The sequence below is a fragment of the Vulpes vulpes genome, chromosome 11, assembly GCF_048418805.1.
Source record: "Vulpes vulpes isolate BD-2025 chromosome 11, VulVul3, whole genome shotgun sequence".
NCBI lineage: Eukaryota > Metazoa > Chordata > Mammalia > Carnivora > Canidae > Vulpes > Vulpes vulpes.
In genome coordinates this window covers 60,066,195-60,084,772 of record NC_132790.1, presented here as the reverse complement: position 1 = coordinate 60,084,772, position 18,578 = coordinate 60,066,195, and positions in this window count along the sequence as shown.

Sequence of the window (18,578 nt, the reverse complement as noted above, 5' to 3'; positions counted from 1 at the left end):
CAGTTTCAGCTAGCCAGTTATAAATACAAGACAAAGAAATTCAAAGAGTATATGATCAATGCTTCCCATGTCATTTTAAATTCCATTATACCTTTTTGTCTGTAGATGATGCTTGGTATAGAATTTTTCGTGCATATTCTTGTATCTTCTGTGATCATATATGTAGTTCTATGCTATCCTGAGGTAGGTCTAGTTTGTTTTCCTTTGTAAGTTGTTGTTTCTTTTGCATGTTGTTGTGTAAATGTCGGTGATGGCTCCATCACTTCTTCTTTTGGAATCTATGGATCCCTTCGCTCTGCAGGGCAGGCCATCTTTTTTGTCTCAAAAAAAAGTGGTTTTATTAATCCTTGTGTGATTTTTCTCTGTGATTTTTCACCCTCAAGCCTGAACTCCATATTCCTGATACAATTTCCTACATGGTCAGTTCTACTTTTTGCTGTTTCTAGTTTGAATTTTTAGTTTTGAGGCAGGTTTCGGTTTCTTTGCCATCTTTTTAGTCTGCTAGCTTCCGTTACATCCCATTCTGTGGCTTTAATGCTTCTTTGAAGTACTATGTCTCTTCTTCAACTTCTATTTCATTGAGTCCCTGTTCTCCTCTATGATTATTTTTCCAATGTGAGTTTATATCAGAAAATGTTCTGGTTACAACTGATGGAAATCAAACTCAAACCAGTTTAAGTACAAATAGGAAATGTATTGGTTCACATAACCTAATTGTAGGAGAGTCAGGGTTGAAGCTGGCTTCAGAGGCACAATGCCATCAGCAGTCTTTCTATCTTCTGCTTCTACTCTCAGGTAGAGGTAGCCTGGTTATGTTCCTAGCCCTGCATCAGTGAGCATGGCCAAAAGGTGAAGAAGAGATTGGCTCAACATGGTTCTGCCTCTGTGACCAGGATATGGGATCTATTACAATAATCCATATATTTTTCTCTATCTTTCTTTTGCAAGATGTTTAGTCTTTAGTTTTGTTGATGCTCCTGCTTGTTATTTGATTTATAAATTGGACAATTCTAACTGGGCTTGCTCTTTGCCCAATAATAATGATATGAATGATTATTCTGAACCATGCTTTTGCCTACCTTGTCCAAGCCTCTTTGTGTATTGATAACTGATGGTTGTTATTTGTTTTCAGTTGTTTGGTTGTATATTGATTGGTACGTGTAAGGGATTGAAGCAAGAGCTTCCATGTGCCCATGGCTGAAGGCAACCAGCTGCCACTGCTGCCTTGAGCACTTTCCAGTGGATGAGTGAATAACCAATTAAATGTGAAATCACAGCAACTTTCATTGGGTGAATAGAGGATATAGTCTAGTTGTAGGCCTCACTGAGGCACTAAGTACCATATAGACCCTAGCAATGTAAATTCAGCGTAATCTGACTCTTCTAAGATTTTATCAATATCTTTAACTGCTTTATTGAGGTATAGTTTACATAGCATCACATTCACCCATTTTCAGTGCACAGTGATTTTTAGTAAATTTAAAAGCTGTGCAAATATCACCACATCCAGTCTTAGAATATTTTTATCACTCCAAAAGATCTATGATGCCCACTTGCAAATAATCGCTGCTCTCACCCGTGAGCCACAAGCAACACTAATCTACTTTCTGTTTCTATAAATTTGTCATTTCTGGACATTTAGTATAAGTGGAATCAGAGTATGTAGTCTTTGGCATTCGACTTCTTCCACTGAATATAATGTTTTTGAGGTTTATTCATGTGGCAGTCAATATCAGATGTTGGGGCCATTCTATTGCTGAATAATATCCCCTGGTATGGACTTAATGGCTATATCTTTTGAAGCTCTAAGTGAGGTAAATTATCTGACAAAGATTGTTTTCCTGATTTGTAGGGAGAATAAAATATTTTAAATTGAGCCTGGCCTGGGTAATGGCTGTAAATAGGGCATGAAAACATTCTTTCCCCTTTCCCCTTGGTAGAGTTTGGAACATACCTGCTCAAAAAAATTAACATTGCCACTTGGACAGAATAATATGGCCAGAGCATACACATTCATATGCCAATGCAGCTGTCATGGGTGGAGATAGGGGACCAAGGAGAGAAGGATAGCAGAGGATTTGTACAATTCTTGGACAGGTAAGAAGCAGCGCCTCTTTAAAACACAGACACACAAATATACACTTTGACACACACACACACACACATTTTACACACACAAAGTACCAGATATGTACACGGAGACACACCCATGCAAAACAATGTGTATATATCCACACAAATGCCAAACAGATACAAAAGCACTAGCTTTCTTCCAGCATCACTCAGGATGCAAAGTATCTTTGATTTTATTTAAAGTGAAAATAATGATGATATATTCTTTCTATTTCAAGATCATTAAAGACAAGGAGACACCGGTCTTTTTGGAGTTAACAAATTTCATATCTTAGTAAAGAAATAAGCTTTATATAAGATAAGTATGTTATTTCTACCACCCATCCCTCTTTGTGTTGCTTATATTTCTGAAATCACAGGGACAATAATCATGTTAAAGGAAGAGAAGGCAATAAACACACACCTATTATGGATCTATCATTTATGTATATTTATCTATTTATTATCTATCATCTACCATCTATCTCTTTCCTCCCTTTTAGAGACACATGGTATTTCATATATCCATGCACTTATTTATTTTCAATTCTCCTTTTTAGGCATTTATATTATTATTAATTTTTCTGAATATTTTCCTTTGTGGACATTTAGAGTGTTTATAATTTTCTGAACCAAACTTTCAACTAGCATCCTTGTACACATATACTTGTGCATGAGTGAGAGTATTTCTCTAGAATGTTTTCCCAATGGTTGATTTGTTCAATAAAGAATATCCCAAGCTTAAACTTGATAGATGTTGCCAAATTGTCTTCAAAAAATGTTGCACCATGTTTTGTCACCCTCACTGATATTTTCACTCCTTTCCCTTTATTCCCTTTCACTAATTTTTATGTTCCCCAAATGAAGACAAAACATGAGAGACACCTAATTCTGGGAAACAAACAAGGGATGGTGGAAAGGGAGGTGGGCGGAAGGTTGGGGTGACTGGATGATGGACACTGAGCGGGGCACTTGGTGGGATGAGCACTGGGTGTTATGCTATATGTTGGCAAATTGAACTCCAATAAAAAAATTTTTTAACAAAGTAAAAAAATAATTTAAAAAATGTTGCACCAATTTTACTTCCCATAAGCTCTATAAAGTAAATTCCCACACCCCTCAGTCCCCATTATTAGCATTCCTTTTAATTTTTTGATGTCTATGTTGGCATATGCCGTATCTCTTTGTTTTGATTTGCATTTTTCTGATTATTTAGAGTCTTCTCATAAAAATATTGGTCGTAGGAATTTCTCCTTCTGTGTTTGTATTACATTTCATATTCTTTGTCCAGGCAAACCAGATTGTTTGCCTTTCTGTTATTGATTTGTAGGAGCTCTTTATGTATTTCAGTTTATATATATAAAATATTCTTTCCAATCTGTCATTGTAATATTGTCCTTGTTTGTGGTGGGGATTTTCCACTTATTATCAAGATTTTAAACATTTTTAAATCTTGAGATAATTTTAGATTTACAGAAAAGTTGCAAAGATAGAACAAAGAGTTCCTGTATACTCTTCACCCAGCTTCTCCTAATGTTAATATCTTATATAATCATTGTGCATTTGTCAAAATAAGAAATTAACATTGGTATGATAGTACTAACTAAGTTACAGATTTTATTCAGATTTCACCAGATTTTCTAATAATGTCCTTTCCTGGTCCCAGATCTCATCCAGGACACTCTGATGCACTTGGTCATCATGTTTCCTTTGTCACCTCCAATCTGTGACAATTTCTCAGTCTTTATTTTTCATGACATTGACACTTTGGGTGAGTACTTATCTGTATTTTGTAGAATATTCTTAATTTGGGTTTGTCTATTCTTTTCTCATGATTTGACTGGAGTTATGGATTTGAAGAATACCTTGGAAGTAAATTTCCCTTCTTACAACATCATGTTGGGGATACATGATATCCACATGACTTACTAATAGTGATGTTAGTCTTCATTACTCACTTAAGATGATGTCAGCCAGATTTCTCCACTGTAAAGTCATTATTTTTCCCTTTCCATTCTCTATTTTTTAAAAGCAAATCACTAATCCAGCTTATACTTAAGGGAAAGGAAATTAAGTTCCACCTCCTGGAACTAAGAAAATAAACTATATTTATTATTTGAAATTCTTCTGTAAAGAAGGTTTATCTCTTTTCCTCCATGTATTTCTTTATTCTTCTATTGTTCATTCTTGTCAGTGTGACTGTATGAACATTTATTTTATTTGTTGGACTATAGTTTATTATAGACATTTGAATTTTGGTATTTTCAATTTTATCAACCTTTTATATATGTCTTCTGTGTTTTACATCTTGTGAAGGAAAGTTTTGCCACTTTAATAATAATAGTATTTCCCTGAAGTTTTTTTTTACATTGAAGTATTTAATCTAATAGCAATTCAAATTTGTGTGTGATGTGAGAGAAGGCTCTAAATTTGTTTCTTACATGTTTGCCTTTATTTGTCCTAACATCAATTATTAACATTCTCTCCTATTGGCTTGCAATGCCACCATTATCAAGCATTAAGTGGTGGTCTTTGTGTGTGTGTGTGTATGTGTGTGTGTGTGAAAGAGAGAATGGAGATTCATTACAGACTTTCTTTCTTCAAGTATAATTAGCATATAGTGCTATATTAGTTTCAGGTGTACAATATAATGATTCAACAATTCTATATATTACTCAGTGCTCATCAGGATAAGTGTACTCTAAATCCCCTTTATCTATTTCATCCATCATCCCACATACTTTCCCTCTGGCAACCAGAAGACCTGAACAGACATTTCCCTAAAGAAGACATAGCCAACAGACACATGACAAGATGCTCAACATCACTAATCACCAGGGATATGTTTTGCTATTTCTATCAAAATTCTACATTGTTTTAGTACTGTTATTTTACAGTATGTTTTGATATCAGGCAAAACTCTTCCATTTCTTCTTTTTCAAAAGAAGCCAGACACAAAAAGGCACATACTGTTATTCCATTTATAGCGAGATGTCCAGAATAGGCAAATCCATAGAGACAGAGGATAGATTAGTGGTTGCCAGGGATGGAGGGAGGAAGAAATAGGGAGTGACTGCTAATGGAATTGAGGTTTCTTTCTGTGGTGATGAAAATGTTTTAGAATTAGTGGTAATCTATGCACAGCTTTATCATACACTAAAAATCACTGGATTAATACTTTACAAAGATGAAATTTATAGTATGTGAATTATATCTCAATAAAGCTATCATTTAAAAAATGAAGCTGAAAATGGATACAGGGTTTCTGCTTGAGATCCTAAGTCTTTAACTTAGATTTTCGATGATGATTGCAAAACTCTGTAAATACTAAAAACTACTGAGATGTACACTTCAACAAGTTAACTTTATGTTTATGAATTTCATATTCCTAATGCTGTTCAAATATATATAGGCAATTTTTGTTAAATATGTCTTCTGATAAAATAAACTTGGAAAATTAAAATAAGGATGTTGAGAACTTCAACTTTGATTAACATTGCATTGAATTAAATTATGGAATAATTTGGAAAGAATGGTTAACTTTACATTATTGGCTTGTCCCATTGGGATCAAGATGGTGTCCTTCTGGATAATTGAAGTTTCCTTCATACAAGTCTTGCACATATTCAGAGTGTCGTTTGTTAATTTATGTTTCCTTTGTGAATCAATCTTTCTCTATTAACATTTTCTGATGTGTAGAAAATTAATTTTTAAGTTGTTGGTTATGTTTCTGGCTCCCTTATTGAATTGTCATATTGATTAAAATAGCTTTTCATTTGATTATTCCTGAATTTCTAGGCACATAGCCATATCATCTACACATAGAGTTTAATCTTTTCAAAAAAATATTGCATCTCATATTCCTATTTCTTGTATTGTTGCAATGACAAAGTGCTATATTATAATCTTGTACATTAGATGAGAGAGCTGGTCTCACTTATTCCTTGCCCTTTTATGTATGTTATTTGTTCTTGGTTGCTGTATCTCTCTTAAACAAAAGTAGTATCCTTGTATCTCCCATTGTACAGGTAAATTTTTCCCTTTGCAAATGAGAGATTTATGGAAAGATCATTTGAAACCATTCGAATATTCTGTTTACCAATAAATTATAAACTAATGATGTTAGTATCCGTTGATAATTCTTTTAAGATTTATTTATTTTGTTTGTTTGTTTATTTATTTATTTATGATAGACACACACACAGAGAGAGAGAGAGAGAGAGAGAGAGAGAGAGAGAGAGAGAGAGAGGTAGAGACATAGGAGGAGGAAGAAACAGGCTCCATGCTGGGAGCCTGACAGGGGACTCGATCCCGGGACCCCAGAATCGCACCCCAGGCCAAAGGCAGGCCCAAACCGCTGAGCTACCCAGGGATCCCCTCCGTGGATAATTCTTGCCTGAATCAATTATTACATTGACTTTACAAGATGGTAATTTTCCTCACTAATTTCTTTTGTTTCTTTTACATCTATTAGCCAGCTTTCTTCTCTAAAGAAAAGGTCTTTCCTTGTTTATCTCTATTTTGGCATATCATCATGGACTCATGATGGATTCTTTCCTAATTCATGTGTTCTAATCTATTACTGCCATTATTCTGTTTGGTATTCACATTGTCCCCTATTTGGCCAGGTGTGCTCCTTTAACTTAGCTTTATGACCTTTTCACAAGGCACAACAGAATTTCAAGTTTTATCGTGTACTCTCCTAGCCCCAGCCCTGGAATCAGTCATTTCTCTAAGGACTTATGGTTTCTTTAATTAGAAGATGATATACGGAAACTACAGAGTCCCTGGGTGGCTCAGTCAGATAAGCATCTGCCCTAAATTCAGGTCATGATCTCAGGGTCTTGGAATTGAGTCCTGAATCTAGCTCCTTGCTGAGTGGGGAGTCTGCTTCTCCCTCTCCCTCTATCCTTTCCTCCCTGCTCATGCTCTCTCTCTCTCAAGTAAATAAATAAAATCTTTAAAAAAGAAAGAAAGAAAAGAAAAGAAAAGAAGAGAAGAGAAAGAAAAGAAAAGAAAAGAAAAGAAAGAAAAGAAAAGAAGAAAGAAAAGAAAAGAAAAGAAAAGAAAAGAAAAGAAAAGAAAAGAAAAGAAAAGAAAAGAAAAAAAGAAAAGAAACTACAATCTGGGCATTAGATGGACTCACTACTACTGCTGTATCATAGCTTCCAGACTCAGAGTGGACCAGAAGTAGGAAATATATGTATGTACATGTAAATATACACATCTCTCTCCCTCTATTATCTATCAATCTGTCTATCTCTATGTCAGAAACCATGAGTTTATGCCGATACTTTCAACTCTAGTCCAAAGCCACAGCTTTGATTTTAGCTTCCCCATCCTTCAAATATTTATTTATTTGCTCAATCTTAGAATATATAAAAAGTAGTTTTAAAATTGCTAACACACAATGGTGGAGGAAAAAAACACCTTACTAACTAGAATTCAATATTTACTTAAGGTTCTTTTTTATTTTAGTTTGAGGGTATACAGTCAAAATGCTGTATTGAAAAGTTACATGGGTTCTTTCTTTTTATTTCCCCCTTAGTTTGGTGATATTATACATTCAAAGTGTCATTAAATACATCTGGTTTTGTTTGTATTTGATTTTAGGGTTTCCCTTCTTGTACTTGGTAATTTTCTTATTTTACTTTTTGTTTGTATAAAACACAACCATGATTCCAAAAGTCAAAACTATCCAATATCAAATACTCAGAGGAGTGAGTTATTGCCCTCCTTCCACCCCATTCCCATCCACTTCCTTTAGGTAAACAATCCTGTTAGTTTTGGGTTTATTCTTGTTGGTTCACAAGCTGGCTCCATACAGGGAAGGCAAGGAGAAATCGAAGAAAGAAGCAGACCATTCCAGATTGGTAGGTGGCAGGTTTAATAAGCAAAGGGAACGTACATACTTATAAGACTTGTCTTGAGTGACTGCAAGACGAGTAGGTCCCCGTGCCTCCTACCAGCATCTTAAAAGTTTAAAGGCGGGCAGCCCGGGTGGCTCAGCGGTTTGGTGCTGCCGTCAGCCCAGGGCCTGATCCTGGAGACCCAGGATTGAGTCCCACGTCAGGCTCACTGCATGGAGCCTGTTTCTCCTTCTGCTTGTGTCTCTGCCTCTCTCTCTCTTTCTCTCTCTCATGAAATAATAAATAAAATCTTAAAAAAAAAAAAGAGTTTAAAGGCTTAACAGCATTGAGTCACATATACTGTGCAGATGGTCTCAACACCACAGCACTATCTGAAGGCTGCATCCTTGAAAACAGCTCCCACTGTAGGAAAACTGGGGAGGGGAACCTCCCAACTGACCCGGTCCCACTTATGGGTCAACTAAGGGTCACAGCCTCTCAAGGACTATCTCTGAACAATCCTTCCTGTGTTTCCTTTTGCAAAAATAAACATACATAAGTTCATACATAGTGTATTATATCATTATTTCTCTTACATAAAAAATAGCCTACTATATTTACTCTTTTCATTTTAAAATGCAAACCATGGGTGCAGAGAAGTTAAGTAACTCTTCTAGGCTCACAAAGCCAACAAGTGGAAGAACTAGGAAAATAGACTCACACCCTGATATTTTCCATCTTTTAAATTATCTCTTCTATTGTGTTTGTAATTAATTTGTAACTTTCAGTATTCAAGTTATCGGGCAAAAAAGAGTATCTACATTTTTATTTTCTGGAAATATTACTGCTTCCCAGGGAGCAATCCCAGCTTTGCTCAGACAGGTTGATGATATGTTTAATGGGCATTTGGAATAGCTCTAATATTTCCTGTTGTGTCAAAGCTTACTTTCAAAAAAATTTTTTTGAGAATTGAAAATACCCTGCAAGATTACTTGCTTCCTTACCATCCCACACTCCTTCTGTTTAGTCCTACTTTAGGCTTCCCAGCTGAGATGTATATTGCCTTCAAAATCTTTCCAGTTTAATGTATTAGGGGGTTGACATTACCAACAAAATCATAGCAACTGAAGCTAGCATATAATTTCTCCTTTTTTTTTTCCTTCTACAGTCAGAAAAAAAATCTGCTTTGGCCTTATTTACAGAAAGGGACACATGTAGCAATACTACATTTCACTAACATGTAAATTAATCTAAAATATCCATCAATCACAGAAGTAAGTTTGAAGAGGGGAGAGAGGATCAGTTAACTTCAGGCTTTGGATACCCATCTCTCAGCACAGTGAATGATTTGCCTGCCATGCAGCATTTTAAGTGAGAACCCACTGCTTTCTTTGCTGCTTGGTTCAAAAGATTCTAATACAGCGACAAAGCCACCAGAAGTGTAAAGTTCAAATTAAGGGAAATAAAAGGAAATCTAGATCGGGAAAAAAAATGCCCTCAAGAAAAAAAAAATATGATCATTGAATTGTACAATACAATGGATTCTCTAAAATTCTCAGATATAAAATTATATGATATACATATAATAATATTTTTGCCTTGCCTTTCTAATACAGTACGATTTGTACCTCTTGTTCTTTCTCTTATCTAATTGTACTGGGTATTACTTATATTACATATATTTGTTATATAGCTACAGTGATAATAGGATTTTCAACTTTTTCCTGCCTATAGGATTTTGTCACTATTTATAAGTGAAATTGATCTACTCCTTCCTTCCTTTCTTTTTTTCTTTTCTTCCTTCCTTCCTTCCTCCCATCCTTCCTTCCTTCCTTCCTTCATCTTTCCTTCCCTCTTGCATGTGCTGTGTGTCAGGTTTGGATAGGAGTTATGTTGGCTTTTAGGAAAAGAGTTTGGAAGTCTTACCTCTTTTCCTATGTTCCAGAGCAGTTTACTTTGGGTTAGTAGTACCTCCTCTGTTTGTGTAAGAGCTAGATGCTATTACACATATAAAGATCTTACATCAGTGGCAAGCACATAGTAAGCACTTAACTAATATTAGCTATGACAGGACATGGCTAGACCTAAGTTTCAGACAGTTTTTGTTTTTGATATGAGTAATGAATGCATAATTATAGAAGTCAGTATAGGAGAAGGGTGGCATAGGATTCTTCCTAGGGAGAAAAAGCAAAATAACCATTGCTCTTAATCCATTCATCAAAAGACATGCCAAAAAAAAAAAAAAAAAAAGGATGCATAATTACAAATGAGCACATTGGAAGTTCCCAGACCTAAGTCCTCTTTGGTACCTTCATTTTGCAAAGTAACTCAATACCCCCATTTTAACTGCTCTTGATACCCACTCAGACCACATTATTCAGTTGGTGCCCCCATCACCTCAGCATTGTGAGCATAGGCTTCTAATGGCTCACAGCTGTCCCTTCTCCAAAATGATGCCCTCAGCCAGAGGGGAGCTGCCTTGCTACGAGGTTGCAGCCCTCTGCCCAAGACAGCCCCAAAGCAATGACTGGCTGACCGAAGGATTCAAATGCTGGCTCTTTATCTCAAAGTGGGACCAGCTCTGTAGTGCAGTTCATACTCCTGAGCTGAAGCTGCACCCTAGCTGAGATCATGTTCCTTCTCAGCCCCTCTCTTCACCTTATCTACATCTCTTTCCCTTTCAAGTTTCCCCTGAGAATGCCTCCTGAATAAGTCCTGTGCATGTGAATCCCTGTCTCATATTCTGCCTCTGGGGATCTCAACTCTACAGAGCCATATAAATGGAGGAGGTTCTGTGGGCATGGGTGTTGAAAGGTATTTAGAAAGAAAGAAAAAATTAAAAGTTGCTTTAAATGAGGCAAGGTGTGGGATTTGTTGTTTGGATCCTGAAAGGAAAAGAGAGAGTAACCTAGTGAACAATGGTGGGAGCCAGTCGGCCAGTGAAGTGAGCTGGACTTCTGCCCCTGACACTTATGCAAGCTTCATCCATCTGGGCCTGTGACTTCACACCTCAGCTCATTCCTAAATTACTTTTACTGCACCCAGCCTCTTTGTCATTAAACAGCATGACTTTTCACACCACCTTGCCAGCATCCTGAAAGCATCCTACTGGCTTTTTTCCTTACAGGTACCCTGGTGTTTACAGAAACAGATCTCTGCTAGAAAGCTGGTTATGACTGTAGATGTTACATCTTTGAGGATGCCCTTGACCTTTGTCAAAAACAAGGGTCATGTTCTTCCCACTTCACATGCATCAATGTGAACAGTATCTGCCAGAGGTGAGAAAGTTTGATGCTTTGTCATATACATAGTAGTATACCAATCCCAAGAATCCTCTGTGATAGGAATAATATAGGTAATCACTTTGTTTTTAAATGATGACCAAGTCAATGCAGTGGTTAGATCACAGACTCTGAGATCTGCCAGGTTCAGGTTCCAGTTTGGACTGGAGGATATTCCTGCCTATCGTTTATCAGACAAGCTTGGTATATACACACACTGTGTGTGTATTCCCTGAAACATAATTTGGTAAGTTGGTTTAGATCTTTTGACTTTGAATCAGTTTTCTTAAAATTTACTCTTTCATCAAGTCACTGAACAACCATTTATTGAGCTCCTGCTGTATACAAAGCTGTGTGAGGGTTCTAAGGAGAAAGCCTTGAGGAACATGGACACAGACCAAACTCATGGAGTATAACCTTGTTAGGGATAGAGATAATACACAAATAAATACAACATCTTGTATTGTGATAAGTGCTCCGAGGAAACAAATGGGGTGCTCTGAAAGAAGCAGAAACAACCTGTTCTGGATTTGTAAATGGGAGAGTCTTAGTTTGGGTTTCCTCCAAAGTAGACTCTGACACAGACCATGGAGAGCAGGTGGCTTACTTGGGAGGTGAAGAAAACACTGGTGGGTGAGTAGGGAAGTGAGACAGGAAAGGGAAGACAGCCAACCAAGGATGTGTCACCAAGCAAGCTACCATGGGAGGTACCTGAATCTTAATCCCAGTATTGTCTTTCCTATTCCAATGGAAAATACCACTGGAATTTTGATAGGAATTGCATTGAATCTACAGACCACTTTGTAGAATATGGATGTTTTAACAGTATTAATTTTTCTGATTCTGGCACATGTGATATAATTCCAATTGTGTCTTTTTCATTTTCTTTCATCAATATCTTATAGTTAGCAGTGTATTGATCTTTCATGTTCTAGGTTAAATTTATTCATAAACATTTTTTTTTGTTTTTGAACTATTGTGAATGGGATGGTCTTTTTTCTTTTTCTTTTTTTAAAAGATTTTATTTATTTATTCATGAGAAACACACACAGAGAGGGAGAGAGAGAGAGAGAGAGAAAGAAAGAGAGGCAGAGACACAGGCAGAGGGAGAAGCAGTCTCCATGCAGGGAGCCAATGCGGGACTGGATCCCCGGACCCGGGATCATGTCCTGAGCTGAAGGCAGATGCTCAACTGCTGAGCTACCCAGGCGTCCCATGAATAGGATGTTTTCTATAAAATGCAAGACATAGGTCAGATTTATTTATTTGCATGCAGATGGTCAGTTGTTCTGGAACTGTTTATTGAAATGACTGCCCTGTCTCCATTGAATTATCTTTGAACCTTTGTGAAAAATCAATTGATCATATTCATGTGTCTATTTCTGGAGTCTTAATTTTATTCTAATGATCTGTGTGTCTATCCTTTCACCAATACCACACTGTCTTGGTTACTGTGGCTTTATAATAAGTTTTGAAATGTGTTAAATCTGAGTCCTACAAATTTGTTCTTAGGACCCTCACTTTTATAGCTCAATCTTTATATTCCCCTCCCCAGAGGCAACTGCTATTCCGATTTCTGTCATGATAGACTTGTTCGGTCTGTTCTTAAACTTCATAAACATAGATGTTCTTTTGCATCTGTTTTTTTTTTAATTTAACATAATATCATTGAGATTTATGTTTATTTCTGCATCCATTTTATTGCTGAGTGGTATTCTGTTATATGAAAATTTTTGTCCTTTTGAACATGTGTTTCTACTTTTCTTGAGCAAATATTTAGTCATAGATGTATAGAGATTACTTTTTATTCCACATAAAAGATGAGTTTTGATGACAGTGATTTAACAATTATTGACATTGAAAGCCAGATGTTACCTTAACCTCTTCTCATAATCAAATTTAACTACAGATATGGACTGATTGACCAATGGCCCGCACCTCCCTGCTAAACAGAAATATTAGCCAGATAAAGAAGCCAGTCACAGACATCTAGCTACCACCTCCAAAGAGATTCTCTGGCCTTGGTGTGCCTTTAGAACATAAAGAATTAGGAAAAGGGATTGAGAGAGTGAGGTTGCTCTAAGGGATACTAAACATGGTATCCTGGTTAAAACAATTTTATTTGGCAACATAGCTCCTCACTGAAAAGGTTAGGGAATTTCCTGTGGTCCAGCATGCTTGGCCATGGGTGGGGGCCAGAGCTGGAGCAGGAGGACACTTACCTGTCAAGCTACAAAATTTAGATTTTATGTTGAAAGCAACAGGAAACCATTAGAGGTTTATAAGGTAGAAGGTAGCAGGATTACATTTAGGTAACAAAATGATCTTTCTCATAATAGTAGGAAAAAACAGATAAACAAAGGAGAAAGTGGGCAGCCCGGGTGGCTCAGCAGTTTAACACCACCTTCAGCCCAGGGTGTGATCTGGAAACCCAGGATCAAGTCCCATGCCTACTTCTCCCTCTGCCTGTGTCTCTGCCTCTCTTTCTCTCTGTGTCTCTCATGAATAAATAGACAAATCTTTAAGAAAAAAAAAAAGGAGAAAGCTTGCAAGCAAGGGGACTACCTAAGAAGACGTGAGGGTCATCTACATGAGAGTCAAGGTAGACGTAGTGAAGATGGAGATGGAAGGATACAGAGCCATCCTGGAGAGCTGGGACTACAGACAATGAGAAAACCAAGGAGTTAAGAATGACACTCTGATTTCTGATTTGGCTACTAAGGAAATGCAATGCCATCTGCTGCTTCCAGAAACAAAGAGGCAAGTGGGGTTTTGAAATGACAGAGGCATAGAGATGAGTTTTGGATACGTTAAGTTGGATATGTGCCTGTGGGACAACTAAGTGGAAGTGCCCAGGAGACAGTTGATATTTTGGACTGTATCTCATAGCAGAGAAGGCCCCATTGGTGTGCAGCCTGTGGCAATCACACAGGGCCCCAAGTTCAGAAGAGCCCTCAGCTGGGTTTAATGTTCTGCTGTCACCTTCTTGAAATTCATGATAATTTTTAAATAAGGCATCACACAATTTAATTGTGCACTGGGCCCCACAAATTCTGTAGCTGGTCTTATTTAGTAATCAGTTGTGGGGTTATAAATTTGTAAGTAACTAGCATATAGGTGGTCACTACAGCCAATGGAATGAGTAAAAATCTACATAGGAATTTCCGCAAGAAAAAGTATAGAATGAGAAGGATCTAAAGATGTCCCTGAAGAAAGATACATTTATGAATTAATGAATAAAAGGAGTCCCACATGGGCAGCCCGGGCGGGGGGTGGAGGGCTCAGCGGTTTAGCACCACCTTCAGCCCAGGGCATGATCCTGGAGCCCCGGGATCGAGTCCCATGTCAGGCTCCCTGCACGGAGCCTGCTTCTCCCTCTGCCTGTGTCTCTGCCTCTGTGTGTGTGTGTGTGTCTCTCATGAAAAAAGTAAATAAAATATTCTTTAAAAACCCACATGTGAGCTCTTTCTCTCTGATTTCCTGCTTCTTCTCCCCTTCCCCAGGATCCATTTCCCTCTTCTATACTTCTATCTCCAGAGAGCTCGGCTGGGAAGGAGACACAGGTTCTGGAATTATGATAGCTGGTCTTGAAAATCTAATCCTAAGGGTAGGGGAGTGGGAAATAAAGGCAGCAGGAAGACTAGCTCTAGGCCCTTCAGATTCTTGAAAAAGATATCTTCAAAGTGAACGTATCTTTCTCTTGCTTATATTAACCATCTCCAATGGCATACCTTTAAGCATTATTGTGACAAGCATATTCTATCTCCTTGCTCTGTCTTATCAGAGACATACCTCCATTCAGACCAGATAAAATATGGGGTAGGAGAGGAAGGATAAAGAAAAATGGAAATCCCAACCTATCACATAAATCGAAAGGGGAGAGAGCATTAAAAAGAGGTGGTAGTTATCTGTCAGATAAGTCAAGTAATATAAGGTCACCAAAAAATATGCATCAAACTCTACAATATAAAGATCATAATTGACTTCTTCCAATCATGGTAGGATAGCTTGTAGCAGACTGAGACTAGCCACATTGATTATGTTTAAAATATATTGGAAGGCATAATACAGATTCTGGGGCTACCAGGATGTCAGGGGCAGTATATTCTAGAAAAAGGAAATCCTGGAGACATGGGCCATACCTCTACAGTTGCTTCTGCCTTGGGGCATTTGCCATTTCTAGGGTCAGGGACAAGACCTGGGAATCTGAGCAGCTTCCATGGCAGAGAGCTACTATTAACAAGTAGAGAAGCAAGTACATTTTGGAAAAGTCTTACAGCTGAAGGGACAAAAATTAGAGACATGGAGAGCAAGACTGTGGTAGAGTAAGAGGCCTTAGAAGGAAAAAAGACAAAGAGTAAATGGTAGAGAAACTTTCAAAAACTTGGCTTTCAAAAGGAGAGCAGAGATTGGACAGTAACTCTGAGGAAGCTTCCTAGGTGGATGGGGATGTACACACATGTCAACAGATTGCCAGGATGTTCACTAACTTTAATGCTCTGGTGAGAATCTAGAATAGTAACTGATGCCATATTGCCCATATCAGGGCCCAGGTGGAAAGCACAGGCCATGTTGAGGGAAGTGACACAAACGACATTCTCTCCTCCTAGGGCTAATCTTTGATTTAGAGCTCCAGAAATTCTAACAATTGAAAAATCAGGAATCATCATGGTTTGTTGAGATGTTCAGAGTTCCCTATCACCGTGATATCCCTAGGAATTATTTTTATAAATCCCCCCAAATGGAAGCTCCCTCCCCCTACTCACTACCAACCACCACAAAGGGAATGGAGTCCAGGAGGTATAGGCAGGAGCAGACCAAATACTAATACTCGTGAGAGCTATGGACAATTTTCTTTTTAGTACAGTGCTCTAACTGTTGAGGATGCCATGGTACCTGACTAGGGCAGGACCACAGGAATTGCCTTTGTCCCTGGGAAAGCACCTTTGGATGAAGACCTGCTACGCTATGAAAATGGCACTAGGATCAGACACATCACCCAGCTTCCACTAATCACGTGTCTTAGATGAGAATGTCACAACAACTAGGTGTCTGGGCAGTGGTCCAAGAGAACTCCTTTCCAACACTCATAATGTTTTCAGAAACACTGTGTCTAGATGAAGCGTTTCTCAGTCAAAATCAAGACTTTGATTTTGTAATTTTTAGAGATTTTAGGCAAAAGCATGTATTTAATCTGCCATCATGATACAATCTTTGCATCAATCTTGTGCAAGTTATTTTTTGCTTGTGATTGTGTTGCAATAATCACTTCTCATGGTTATGAGTGGAAAGGAAAGAGTTTTAGTTTAAGTAGAAGATGTTTGAGGATACTCTTGAAAAATCCAGTTTCTACGTTTTATAATAATGCCAGAGTGATGTCTACTAACAGCTTACCAGTCTTGAGAAATGAGCTTCTATTCTCAAGTTATTTTGCCTTTATTCCTTATAATAATCTTTGCTATGCAAAATCCTGTCTCTGAATATGCCAGTTAGTACCTTGAAGAATGGTCCATGTCTCTCTTGTTAATATCTGTGCAGGTTGTTGCCTCTTCCCTTTAAGATCTTTCTTTGCCAGATATTTCTTTTTCTGACAGAAAAGTTCAAGAATACTAAACCTCTGGCATTGTCATCTATTCAGAGAGAACAATTGGTCTTTATTTCATTTCTACACAATTGCAATTACATTAAAATGCTCCCTAAGCTCCAGAGCTGGGCATTTTAAAGATCCTGATTGTTGTCTTTTGAATTGAAAGTGGCCCAGATGGGACTGGACTGAGAGGTGTAAATGAAGAGGAAGGACAGGAAAGCTTTGGGTCTTACCATTAACAAACCAGGAGGCTCCAGGTACTGTCTCACACAAAGATGTGTGAGATAGGGTCCCAACCCTTAAGGATCTCTTGGTTTCAATGTTGAGACAGACAGAATAAACACATTGATAAACCCAAGGGCTACCTCAGAGGCAGACCAGGGAAAGCCAAAGAGACCTGGGCAGTCCTAAACAAAGGCTACTGCAGGAAAATGTAAATTTCCTCCCAGTGGTACTTACTATCCATACACATGAAAAAGAGGCTCCTTCATCCTGTGATGTAGTAAATGCTTGTAGTAAATGCTCATTCTCGTAGTAAATGCTGTTGGTGCCCAGATACATTTTATCTGGCAGATGCTCCCATCACCAGCTTCTATGAGTGTTATGTAGCTGCCTCTTTATGCCAACATTTGCCCTTGGTCTGTTAGGAACCATTTCTGGAAATGCCTGGATACTATGTCCTTCCCATCAGTGGCATACCAATCACTGACACAGGGTACAAAAGGCTGACCCCTGGCCTCAGGAAAGGAACACTGTGATGTACTCACCCTCCACATGGAGTCAGGCTGAGGCTAAACTTCAGCTTACTCACATTGTTGCCTGGTTTCTTTCCTTCTCCTGACTCCTTTCCTCATTCTCATGGGAATTGAGATCATTCCCACTATTATTTGCAAACAACTAATTTCAGGTTCCGCTTTTAGGGAATCCACACAGGACAGTTTTCTACGTTTATTCTCAGCCTGTTGGTTATATAGCTTTCATGAAAGGAGGGAAGGAGGGAAGGAGAGAAGGAGGAAAGGAAGGAAGAAAGGAATGAAGAAAAAGAAAGAGAAAGGAAGGAAGAAAAGAGGGAAGGAAGGAAGATGGAAAGGAGGAAGGAAGATAGAAAGGAGGAAGATGGAAGGGAGGAAAAAAGGAATAAATATTAGCAGGGGAAGAGAAAGAGGAGGGTCAGAGAATAATCTTATTATGGCACCTGTCAGCTCCATACCGCTCTTCTAAATGAAAGAATCACTGTTGTAAGGAGCAAGCCTGCATGGAGAGATGATCTGGGAGGGAGAGCACATAAACAGAAGGCTGGCCTCCTCCAAGAATCTTGGAGACCCTCAACCTATCTTAGAAGTTAGTAGAAAATTGATTAAACTTAGGAGTACAATGGCTTGGATGCTCGGAGTTTCAAAATTCACTTCCATGGCAAAACAAAACAAACACACAATAACACTGGAAGAAATTGAACTCATAATAATTTGTGATGTCGTTGGCTTTAACTTCTGACTTTCACAAAGGATTTAAATCTACCTGGGACTGTCCCTGAATTCCTCAAAGCCCTCCTTCACTGGGGCAGCTGAAGCTTGCCCTGGGGATCATCTGGAACAGGAGTTGTACTTTCTAAGGAATATCCTGGCTACCTAGGTAGGCAGTACAGAGAACTGAGTCCCTTCAGGAGACAGCATTTATCCAGAAGAGCTTTCGTTCTGTGTACAAGCCCTGAAGGAGGCACTAGGAAGTTTTCTTGGATGAAGTGTTTTT